This window comes from Mus musculus, chromosome 2 (assembly GCF_000001635.26).
Source record: "Mus musculus strain C57BL/6J chromosome 2, GRCm38.p6 C57BL/6J".
NCBI lineage: Eukaryota > Metazoa > Chordata > Mammalia > Rodentia > Muridae > Mus > Mus musculus.
Window position 1 is genome coordinate 45,533,191 of NC_000068.7, and position 11,048 is coordinate 45,544,238.

The 11,048-nt window shown below is 38.5% G+C and overlaps 1 long non-coding RNA gene across 1 annotated transcript; it reads right to left on the reverse strand.

Annotated features, from left to right (window-relative positions):
• Nucleotides 1–1,566: 1,566 nt before the first annotated feature.
• Gm30792 lies at nucleotides 1,567–4,904 on the reverse strand. The gene is made up of 2 exons (XR_374344.2): nucleotides 4,800–4,904; nucleotides 1,567–1,870 (listed from the first exon to the last, which is right to left on the reverse strand). It is a non-coding gene; the product is annotated as a predicted gene, 30792 (long non-coding RNA).
• Between the last annotated feature and the right edge of the window lie 6,144 nt (nucleotides 4,905–11,048).

Genomic DNA, 11,048 nt, shown 5'->3' on the forward strand with positions numbered 1-11,048 from the left:
TTTCTCTCAGAAGTAGGAAATTTTTACCTTTTGAAAGACCAATTCCTCTGTTCAGTTTGTTTCCTGTTTATATCATATATAGTCTGTAAATTGAATCCAGCTTTTGATCTGCCTTTGTACCCTGAGTAGTGTATGAAGGACCACATTTCTCAAAGAAGGAACATATTCGTGTAAGATACTAACTAATATTAAGGCATGATGGTCAATAAAATAAAGGTGTTAATAGTAAACTTTTCACAACTAAATGCATAGGATAATAGACAGCTTACTTTGAAGTTATTTCTGATGAGTTATTAAAAGCAACCTATTTCTTCTGTTGATGCTATGTCGAGAAGAAAATTGGGAAATTTACACTGCTTGTTCCTGCAAAGTAAAGTATTTGTATATTCATATCAGTAAGTACAGGTATAGGGAGTAAGGATACACTATAGTAACGACTATACTGTACTGTACTATGCTATACTGTAATATGCTATACTGTACTGTTGGGTACTATACTATACTATACTATACCTATACTAAGGGCAACTGTTCTCTGGACCATTGGTCATATAGCAAAGCATGGGTAAACCTGTGTCCATTGGCACTTCTGTGCAGTTTATAGTTCATGGTCAAGTCCAAAGTTACACAGAATCTTGCAACCTATCTAGAAAGAGCAGAGAAATAGTTACTGGACCAAAACAACTCTCATCTTAATTGTCAAAATCTCCTGAATTAATTTTTAACCTTAAACATAACCTACACATAAGTAAAGAACAAAAGAAAATTTTAATGTAAATATTAGTTCTGTCTACCTTAAAACACCATATGCACAGCATACACATACCCACAAACACACAATTGCATAGACACATATAGACACATACATACACACATACACATGCATTGCACATACATGCACATATATAGAAATACACAGACTCATGCACTAATACACACACACATAGAGATACACATGCATACACAAGCACATACATACATGCACTGAGACATATAGACTGACTTAAACACACACACAGACACACACACACACACACACACACACACACACACACACACACACACACACATATATATATATATATATATATATATATATATATCTCCACACAAAGACACAATAACTACACACACACACACACACACACACACACACACACACACATATACATATATATATATATATATATATATATATATATATATATATATATCCACACAAAGACACAATAACTATACCAAAGCTTCTTGCACAAAATTCCATCTTCACATCTCTGCAGCCTTTTTTTTGCTACCATCTTACACAAATATTATTGTAAACACAATACCAAATGAAACTTATTCTGCTTTAGAATTTTGTCTGAAGAGTTAAAACTGAGGGCAATGGACAAGTGGCGCCAGGATTCTGGAATAGGATCAGGCTCCTCTTAGCCTGCAGACACAATATATGAGAAAAGATTGAAGGCATTCAGTGAGTGGAGAGCTGGAGACATAGACGAAGTTTGATTTCACTCTCTCCTTCTATGTCTAGTGAAAATGATAAGATAACACTCCTGGACACTGAACTACATACCAAAATGGAAGCTGGTGTCTTTATTGCTTAACGCGGCCTTCTGAGTTCACTAGGCTCACATAGTGGGGATGCAGAGCAGAGAGGAGCTACATACACATCTTATGGAGTTGTGTACACATGGCAGGGTGTTTCCTTCTCTTGAAATGGGAACTAGCTAGAACACTGACAGCACAGGATCAGGGGAGGCTGCGGCAGGAAGCCAGCTTGTGCTCTCATGACAGGAACGTGTGAATGTTCTTTGCATCACATGGAAGCTTCAGAGGCCTTCTGTGTCATGGGAACTGCACCCCTACGAATCTGTTGGGCAGACAGCCAAAGGAGGGAGATGAGAGAAAAGAGAGGTCAGCCATATAGTGCATCATCCATCCACTAAAACCTCAGAGACTCGGGGGCTCAGAAAAACCCATAAAATGATCAGATTTGGACGCCTGCCACACAGCCCTCCACCAATGTTGACACCCAAGGGACATCCAGAAATAGCAGAGAGAAAGGCAGGGAAAGAGTGAAAAGAGGGAGAGAGCACAAGCAAATCACACCGTGACCCTTTCTCATCATGGCATCCAAGAGACAAATCAAGATTGAGAGAAGGGGTGGTAGGGGCTCTACTGTGGGTATAAAATTAACGCTTAGATCTAGATTAGATGTTAAGGAAAGGAATTGGATGCTTGTAGGCTTTCTGTTCAAGGAAAAGGAAAGGAAAAATTAGAGGTTGGTTGGATGGAGCGATTAATGCAAAACTTAAACATTTTCCCATTGAGATTTTTTTCCTGGACACATTGTTCTCTTACTTCAGCATTTCTCCTATAGTATCTGAAGATCATGATTCTAGAAAGAGCAACTGAACTTCCCTGTCCTGTACATCATGTGGGCTGAGTTGGCCTACAAGAGGGATCCAGACTCAAGGTAACTTCACACTGCACGGGTCTAAAGTGAAAAGCATAGAGATTGATAAAGTTGCAGAGTTAATCCAGGAAGAGAGATAAGAACAGGGCCACATGAAGAAAAAAATGGGAAAATCAATTCTGGCAGATGTTTCAAAGAGACAGTAGGAGCTAACCATAGAGATATTTCTGCACAGTACATTAGAGTACATTCATTTGACACTGAGTCCCAAAGCTGTAACTGTTAAGGTTATCGAACCATCGTCAATGACACTTGAGCTAATAATCCCCACATTTCTATTCTCAACATTGAAATTCTATTCATTTTTCTAGGACAGCTATATACCCATACCCGCCACAAACTATGCTTAACATTTTCATTCTGTACTCCATGTTGGACAGCATTTCCCTGCCACCAGAATCTAGTTACAAGCTGATACTTATATTTACATATTATTGCGTTCTTTTTCCTCAAAATTGATGTAAAAAAGTAAGACTTTTCTTTTTTAATACATAAGAAGTACTTAGAAGTATTTGTTTGGTGGATATTGCCATAATAACAAATTCACAATTTAGGATAACTTTAAGCATTACTCTTAAGTTGCACAGGAAGTGGAAGATGAAATCTACATCAATAAGTAAATTCATTAAACAATCGCATTTACATACTGATGTACTAAGCACTATGCTAAATACATGAAATAAATAATTCTCAATTTTCTGAGAACAGATTATGGCCTTGCCATTTTGTGAGGTCCAGAAATGGACTGATTAGAAACCTATGGAGAATTTTGTGAACGAAGGAAAGAACATACAAGAAAAGCAGAATGATGTCAAGGTTCAACAACCTGGAAGAGATAAGAAGTTAGGCAGTAAGGTTCTAGTGACATTCTTCTTGTCTTCATGATTTAGTCTGTTCTTGCTGGTAAGTCCTGATGTTAGACAAGTCACATGGATGCTGCTGTCCTTGACTCTTCCTCACAGGCTGTTTTCCCTCCTGTTCTTCCTCCTGGTCTACCCTTCCCTGTAACCCTCTTAATCTGCTTTCTTCTTCTCTTATTTTGTAAAGTTGGAGTACTAAATACATGAGTTGGTTTCTGTTTTTCCCAGTAACAAACCCTTTCTCTCAAGTTCTCAATAACTGCAATATAAAAAGCACTCAGACTGAGTATGTGTGTTTACCTGTGGTAATATACATACATGAGTATGATGGATAATACATCTTCAGGAGTCTGCTTGTGTGTATGCATGTGTGAGTGTGTGTGTGTGAGTGTGTGTGAGTGTGTGTGTGTGTGTGTGTGTGTGTGTGTGTGTGTTTCCATTGCTTCCCCACTGTGGTTTTGAAGTATGGCATTTCCCTGACTATTTGTAAGTATTTGCCATCTGAGCTTGCTTCCTCAAGCACACCCTGTAGACCCTTCACGGATACACCATCTCCGCACTCACCACATTCTGTAGTTTGGAGTAAAGCATTATAGAAAGAAGAACTTATAGAAAGTAGAACTTTCAATGAAGATTCTTAGTGTAAAAAGCCAGAACAAAATTAAGGAAATGTGGGTATTGTACTAAAGACAGAGCCAGGCCTGAGGTAGAACAAAGACAGGTTGGGGCCTACTTGCCATTTTGCATTTTAAATGCACTAATATCAATTCACACTTGACTATTCATTGTCATTAACCATTTATTTACTCAATGGTGCAATTTTAAGTACTTGGTACTCTAAAATGACAACATGTCCTATGAATATAATTTCATGCTTAGGGCTTAATATAGGGTATTAAAAAATTAGAAAATACCTTGGGCAGGTCTGTAGATTACTAGTATACTACCAAATTCCATGAAGTCCATAATTTGAAAATACTGCAGTATGTCCCAGCTTACACAGAAGGAGATTTATAGACAAGATGGTTTGTATACAGGCCTTCTATGCTATAAAATGTTTATTTTCCTGTAAAACTTTTCTGACCATGTAAGAGAGCAAAACATAAGAAAAGTGGGACTTGAAAAGATTTTCTATGCTTTACCTTGTCCATGTTCTCAGACTTGAGAAATTCAGTATCTGGAGAGAAGAGGAACACTAGTACATTTTCCCCAAAATTATTATTTGAAAACTCCAGTTTTTGTTTGACTACCACCAAAGACCGCGCTTCTTCCCTCACATTCTTTTTGAAGTAGGACATCCCCCAGCTTTCTGAAACTCAGCACAGAAGAACGGCGCTTGTTCTCAAGCCAATTGGAGGAGGGCAATGCTCAAGTCATCGCAAATATTTTTATAAACAGAACAGTGACACTGGCAACATCATTTGATCTTTGTGCCAAGGGTGAAATTAATGTCATATGCTCACCCCAATGGCTCATCGAAAGCTTTTGCAGAGCAGTCTTGAGAGCAGTGGTGTCCGTTCCCACTTCCATTTTACCTTTTGATAAGTCAAACTTTCCTTTACAAATGCCACTGGATCCTGTAGGGTTTGAAATTGCAGAATAAGTTAGGCAGTTAAAGAATCATTTTGATTTAGAGAAACTTTGCTTTCTGAAGAGCAAGAGGGACAAACAATAGAAGCTGTCTAAATTTGTCAATATTTTCAGGACACAAATCTGCCCCTAATTTTTCTTCCACTTCCCATTATCAAATAAGGTGCTTCAGGGGTCCTGAAAATATACTGAGATGTGTGTTCTTGGAAGCTGGCCAGATTCAACTGTGGCAGGTTCCTACTGCTCTCGTTCTGGATTCCTAGGTATTTATCATGGCACTCATGATATTTCCCTGTTGACCCTTCATTGCTTTGCTTTGGGGGAAAGTCTCCAGTGAGAAGCATTGTAATGAAATGTTTCACTTGCCTTTTGGAGGCAACGTATCATATAATTCTAAAGTTGGAAGAAAATATCAATGTCATAAATTTTGTCATTTTGAAATTTTATTTAAAAGGACATACTGGAAAAATCTCACCATGATGGCAGTCACTAACATCGGGGACTGAGAGCCACGCACCTCATCTGCAGGCCTCTTCTTAAACTCTGGCAGAGAGTAGGGAGCTGTTGGAGTTGGGCAGATTCGTTGGAGGTTGACGGGAGTTTCTTCTGAAGTCTCTCTGAATTAGCAGCTAATGGGGACCTTGCTTTGATAGTGCTGCTATAATTCAATGCAGCTGGTTGAAAATCAACCTCAAAAGGAACCCGTTTGTTTGTCATTACTTCTGACGTGGCTTGCAGATGTTTTCAGAGTACCATAGTGGCCAGCTGAACGTGTCTCCGTTCAATGTGGAGCAGGTAAACTTTAATAAACTAGCAAGTACATGCTTTCATTTCTTTTCTGAAGTTTGCTTCTGTAACTCTCATATAGCACATATGTCAAATCCGGAACGCAAAGGGATAAACACTCAGTTTCTTTTTATATATGTCAGGCCAGCTGAAATGGAGGTGTCAGTCGGCGGTGAGCTGGCTTGTCAAATGTTCATCTCGAAAGCTGCCGCGGCATTATCGCGTGTTAGTAGGCTAGTGGAAAAGGTAAACACATATGGCATATACGCACCAGGCTCCGGAGAGACAGCCCCTAAACGGTAATCACCATTGGCTTTCCAGAAGGTGTTCAATAATCTGCAGCAAATTGGATCCTTTAGGAGTTTAAACATTAATTCATCTATTTAAAAAGGGTAATTTTGACATATCCTTTGCTTATAATAAATGCCTCCTCCACTTTAGCAGGCAGATTTCCTTACCACCCACAGTGTTCAACACACTCTGACTCTGCATCCTCACTCAGCACCCTACCTGCCTCCCTTCCCCAGAATCCCAGAGTAAGCCTCCCGCATCACTTAAAGAATTCTTAAAGATTACACCCCTTTCTCCTTTCTTTCTTTCTTTCTTTCTCATACCTAGTACAGACTGAGTGGTGGTACTTTTAAAAACCAGTTCAGAAAAGTTTAAGCACACCTTACCTGTGATTTCCACTGTGCTGTCACTGATACAATGCATCAATGTGACCCTTGAGTCTCTGAAAAGTACAAAGTACTAATTAGATACGGAGTAGCACTCCTGTCAGCCCTACCTTTTTACTTTGAACTCCATGCTTAGGTTGCCAGCTTCACATTGTGGTGTCTGCATCTGCTCTTAGCAGCTTTAGTACCTAGCATAATACTGAGTACTGCAAATGTCAGTGGAACACAGAGTTTTGGTACTGATGCTACTATGTCAGATAGTATTGAAATTTTAATATATCTGCAGATTTTTCTAGATTCCCATATGTGAATGTGTATATTTATGTCTGAGCTCGAGGCCTCACCTCTCTGCTGCACAGGCTTCAGATGTGCTAATGCTGGCAAACGATATGAAGAGAACCATGGCAAGCGCTGAGGTTTTCTGTAGACAAGCACATGAAGATGAGATCTAATCTTCACTCTCCTCTTATTTCCTTTTCTCTAAAGCTTCAGTTGATTCTCCTAACTTTCATTCTTGTCATGTTGACAAGAACTCATAGGGCAGCCTTTGCTAGCCTGAAGCTCCCTGTGTAGTTCGGGCTGTCCTTGTACTGGCAGAGATCTTTATGCTTCTGTCTTCAGACCTGTGGGCTTACCAACATGTCTCATCATGGTTGGAACTCCAGTTTATTCATGTGTCCTGAGGGAAGCAGACAGAGAGAGTGAGCTTTCTGCTTGCCCAAGGTGGGTTTTCAAAAACCATTGCTACGACCTACTGTTCTACAGGTTTCAGCTCCCTCACTGCTAAAATAAGGTGCACTAACACTGCCCTGTGATACTACAGATAGATGTCTATAGGTCCAAACATCTAATAGTCTCTTCACATAGAAAGAAATGGTATGGTGTTTCAACAGAAAAGGAAAAGCAAGCAAAATGCTCCACCACTATATTCTGTGCATAAAGTTAAAAAGATCCTTGTCTCCATCTTCATAATGAGATGTCTACTGTATGTAGCAATGTTCAAATTTACACACAATTTCACATAAAATCCACTTAAAATTATGTAATGTAACTAAAAATAATTGAAATTCATGTTTTTTAAAAATGAAAAAATACACATACTAACAATTGTCATTTTTAAATGTTAATCTGTCTTAACAGGTATTCTAATTTGGTGATTTTTTTTCAAGAAAGCTTCATTAAATTTCCATTCTCTACAACTTTTTTTGAAATAATTGTTTGTATCAGAAGTGTGAGTATAATTAGTTAAATCAAAACCTTAGGTTCATATAAGGAACACATGTATATTGCTACCTTTATGAAACTTTAAAATATTGAATGTTTGGTTGTGACCTTTTTAAAAAAATAATTAGCTTTTACACACTCTCTGATGGGAATCACTTTTTACTTTTGTATGGGCAGCAGTGGGGTGGGGTGACAGAGCTGTCTGCAGATGAGCCCATTCTGAAAAAAATGAATTATTACCCTTATAGAGAATCTTTCTTCTGAGCAACTACCCATATTATTTCATCCATATTGCTAATGGCTCTGTTACTTAACAACATTCTAAAGGAAGATTCTATACAATTCTGAAGAGGTCTGACTTACAGTGTGGCATAGACTTGCTGGAAGAATCTACATGATGACGTCTTAGACCAATGCAAAGTAGGTATTCAATGAGAACCAGTATGTTATCTCTTCTGAAGACTGAATCATAGACATCACACACAATGTATCTAGTACCCTCTTTATGGAGATTGCTAGCGTCATAGGGTATGGGTTCATACTTGAAAGTGGCTAAGATAGAGTGTCATTTGTTTAATGTTAACATTAAGCATAGCTATTCGGTTGGTTATGACCTTACATTGATATCTGAGAACATTTTGCTTTATCTAGCTGGAACATCATTCTTGGTTCTCCATGTTTATTGGGGTGGTATGAATGAGCTCAAAATTTAAAAATAAAACAAAATATGTTACTATGTAATTTATGGGTATGGTGGCTTGGATAATGTGACGTGGACCATTGAAGATAAACTATCACTATTTAAGCAAAATGACAGTTGAAAGGAGGGTGCTATATACATTGTGTGTTATGTATATGATTTGGCTGTCAGAAGAGATAAAATACTGGTTCTCCTTGAATACCTACTTTGCTTAATTCTAACCCATTATCATCCGGATTCTTCCAGCAAGCTCTCTGGAACAGCCATGTTGAGAAGAGATACTTCAGTTTCTGAGACTGTGTCATTTTTTTGTTTCTTATTGAAATTATTTTTTGAATTACAACATTTTCCTTTCTCTTTTCTTCCCCCAAACCCTCTCATATACACCTCCCTACTCCCCTTTAAATCTGTGGCCTCTTTTTTCATAATTTTTTAAATGGTTTTTCGAGACAGGGTTTCTCTGTATAGCCCTGGCTGTCCTGGAACTCACTTTGTAGACAAGGCTGGCCTCAGAAATCTGCCTGCCTCTGCCTCCTGAGTGCTGGGATTAAAGGCGTGCACCACCACTCCCGACTTTTTCATAAATTGTTACTTCATACACACACACAGAGAGAGAGAGAGAGAGAGAGAGAGAGAGAGAGAGAGAGAGAGAGAGAGAGAGAGAGAGGAGAGAGAGAGAGAGAGAGAGAGAGAGAATTAATTGGTGTACTCTACTCCAGGAAAGCTCATTTCTCCTGCTTCCAGTTTTCCTAAGTTACCTATGGATCTTTGTGTAGGGTTGAGATCTTATGAGCTTCTCCACATCCAGTTTGGCATGTTCATTGTTGTCATCTTTGTTCATCTTATATTTGACTACTTACATTTTTGAGAATTTATGGGCATAGTTTTTGTTGTCACTAGGATACACAATCTCACTCTTGGAGTATTTACTGAGTTTCTCAGATCTTCCATCAGGTCTTACTGAAGGTGGATGTCTAACATCCATGATGTTGAACACTATATCTAGAAAATGAGGAACTGTCAGGAGTAAGCCAAACTGAATGGAAGCATAATGGATGTCAGAGGCAGCACCCAGGCATGTGCAAAGGTAGAAAGGTTCTATGTGAGGTATTTGTTCCAGCAGGTAGATATGACCAAGGGTTGCTGCTGGCAGCATAAAGTTTGCTTTTTGTATCTTAAAGGAAAAAAAAAAGTCAGAATGGAAGGAGTCTGATACCCAGACCCATGAATAGCACTCACACTAAGACTTTAGCATATTCTGAAGTGTTTCTGATCCTCAGATCAGAAAATTTTTCCTTTGACCTTGATTTCGGAAGTCTTCAGGTGATTCAGGCTGGGATGAGCCAGGAGGGGCATATAGGAAGGTTTGGAGGGAGGAAAAGGAAGATAAAAATGCTGTAATTATAATCTCAAAAATAAAAAATAATAAATCAAGTTTAAGTATACACACACACATACACAGTGGACACTTCAAGGGTCAGTGTCCGTTCTCAGAGACAGAGGAAGTTACAGTGCTAATTTAGAATATTATTTCCTCGACCTGTTTTAATTTCTGATTTTTATCCAGAATCTTCTATGAAAAGTTTGATAGCAAAGGTCTGAAAAAAGAAAATAGAACAGATAATAGAAAGTTATGAGTTAAGTTACTGGGTCTCTAAAAGTGTCAGTAATGTCAGAGCCTTAACGGGATCATGTGTTCTGTTTGAGGCTGGGTCTCTTTTTCCTTTTATCAGAATTGTCACTGGGTTGGTTTTGTTTATACTGCACTGAATGACTGGACTGAATGCTTCGTGTGTGTGTGTGTGTGTGTGTGTGTGTGTGTGTGTGTGTGTGTGTGTGTGGGAGAGAGAGAGAGTGTGTGTGTGTTTGTGTATGTAGAGGTTGCATTATAATAGTTATCATTATAAACCTGCCTTTGTTTCATCTTACAAGCATCACATTGGTGATTTGAATAATAAGAGCTGACTGGATTCCTCACTAAAGGTTGTTCTCATAATGGAGTGAATTTATGTACTAAGGTTCCCATTTTCCTTATTAGACAATTGAACAAAAATGCTAAGAAACTGTTACTAATTGAACAATCATTCTAGTTTTTGTCTACATTGAGGCTGGACAGGTTTTCTGATGTTTGCAGAAGAATTAAAATACTCAGCAAACCTTGCAGCCACCTGCCTCACCCCAATATGTTTTTATTAACTTTAACAGAATCCCTGGGCTTAAATGTGGTTTATCCTAGAATTTTAACACTCACCTCATATAAGAGTCACCTATTGGAGGATGTTTTCATTTTAGCCAAAAAGGTATGATCAAAGACAGGTCATATTCGTTCCTTCTTTGTGACAGCTGGGCAAATGGGCAAGGTTCAGATCAAATGTTTTTGCTAGAACAGCATTCAATAGGTAACAGTTGCCTGAAGCAGGCCATGAATGAGTTAGGGGGAAGAATAATAGAAACTGGAAAACCTTTGCAAATCCACCTAATATTAGGTATTTTGTGAATCAGAAGCTGAAGAAATTTCATTTATGGGAATGAGCACCAAGGTCATAAATATACTACTTCAGCAGATTTCCACCCCATGCCCAGGGCTGCTGCTGCGGTCTGGATCTTTAAGGGAACTTTTCTGGGTCTGGAAGATAAATGCCTTGAAGGAATCTTGGTCTTCATGAAGTTTGTGTTTTTCAAATTCATTCTCACAAGACAGAGTTCTTGAACTTGTTACTGATAAGCTTAAAAAA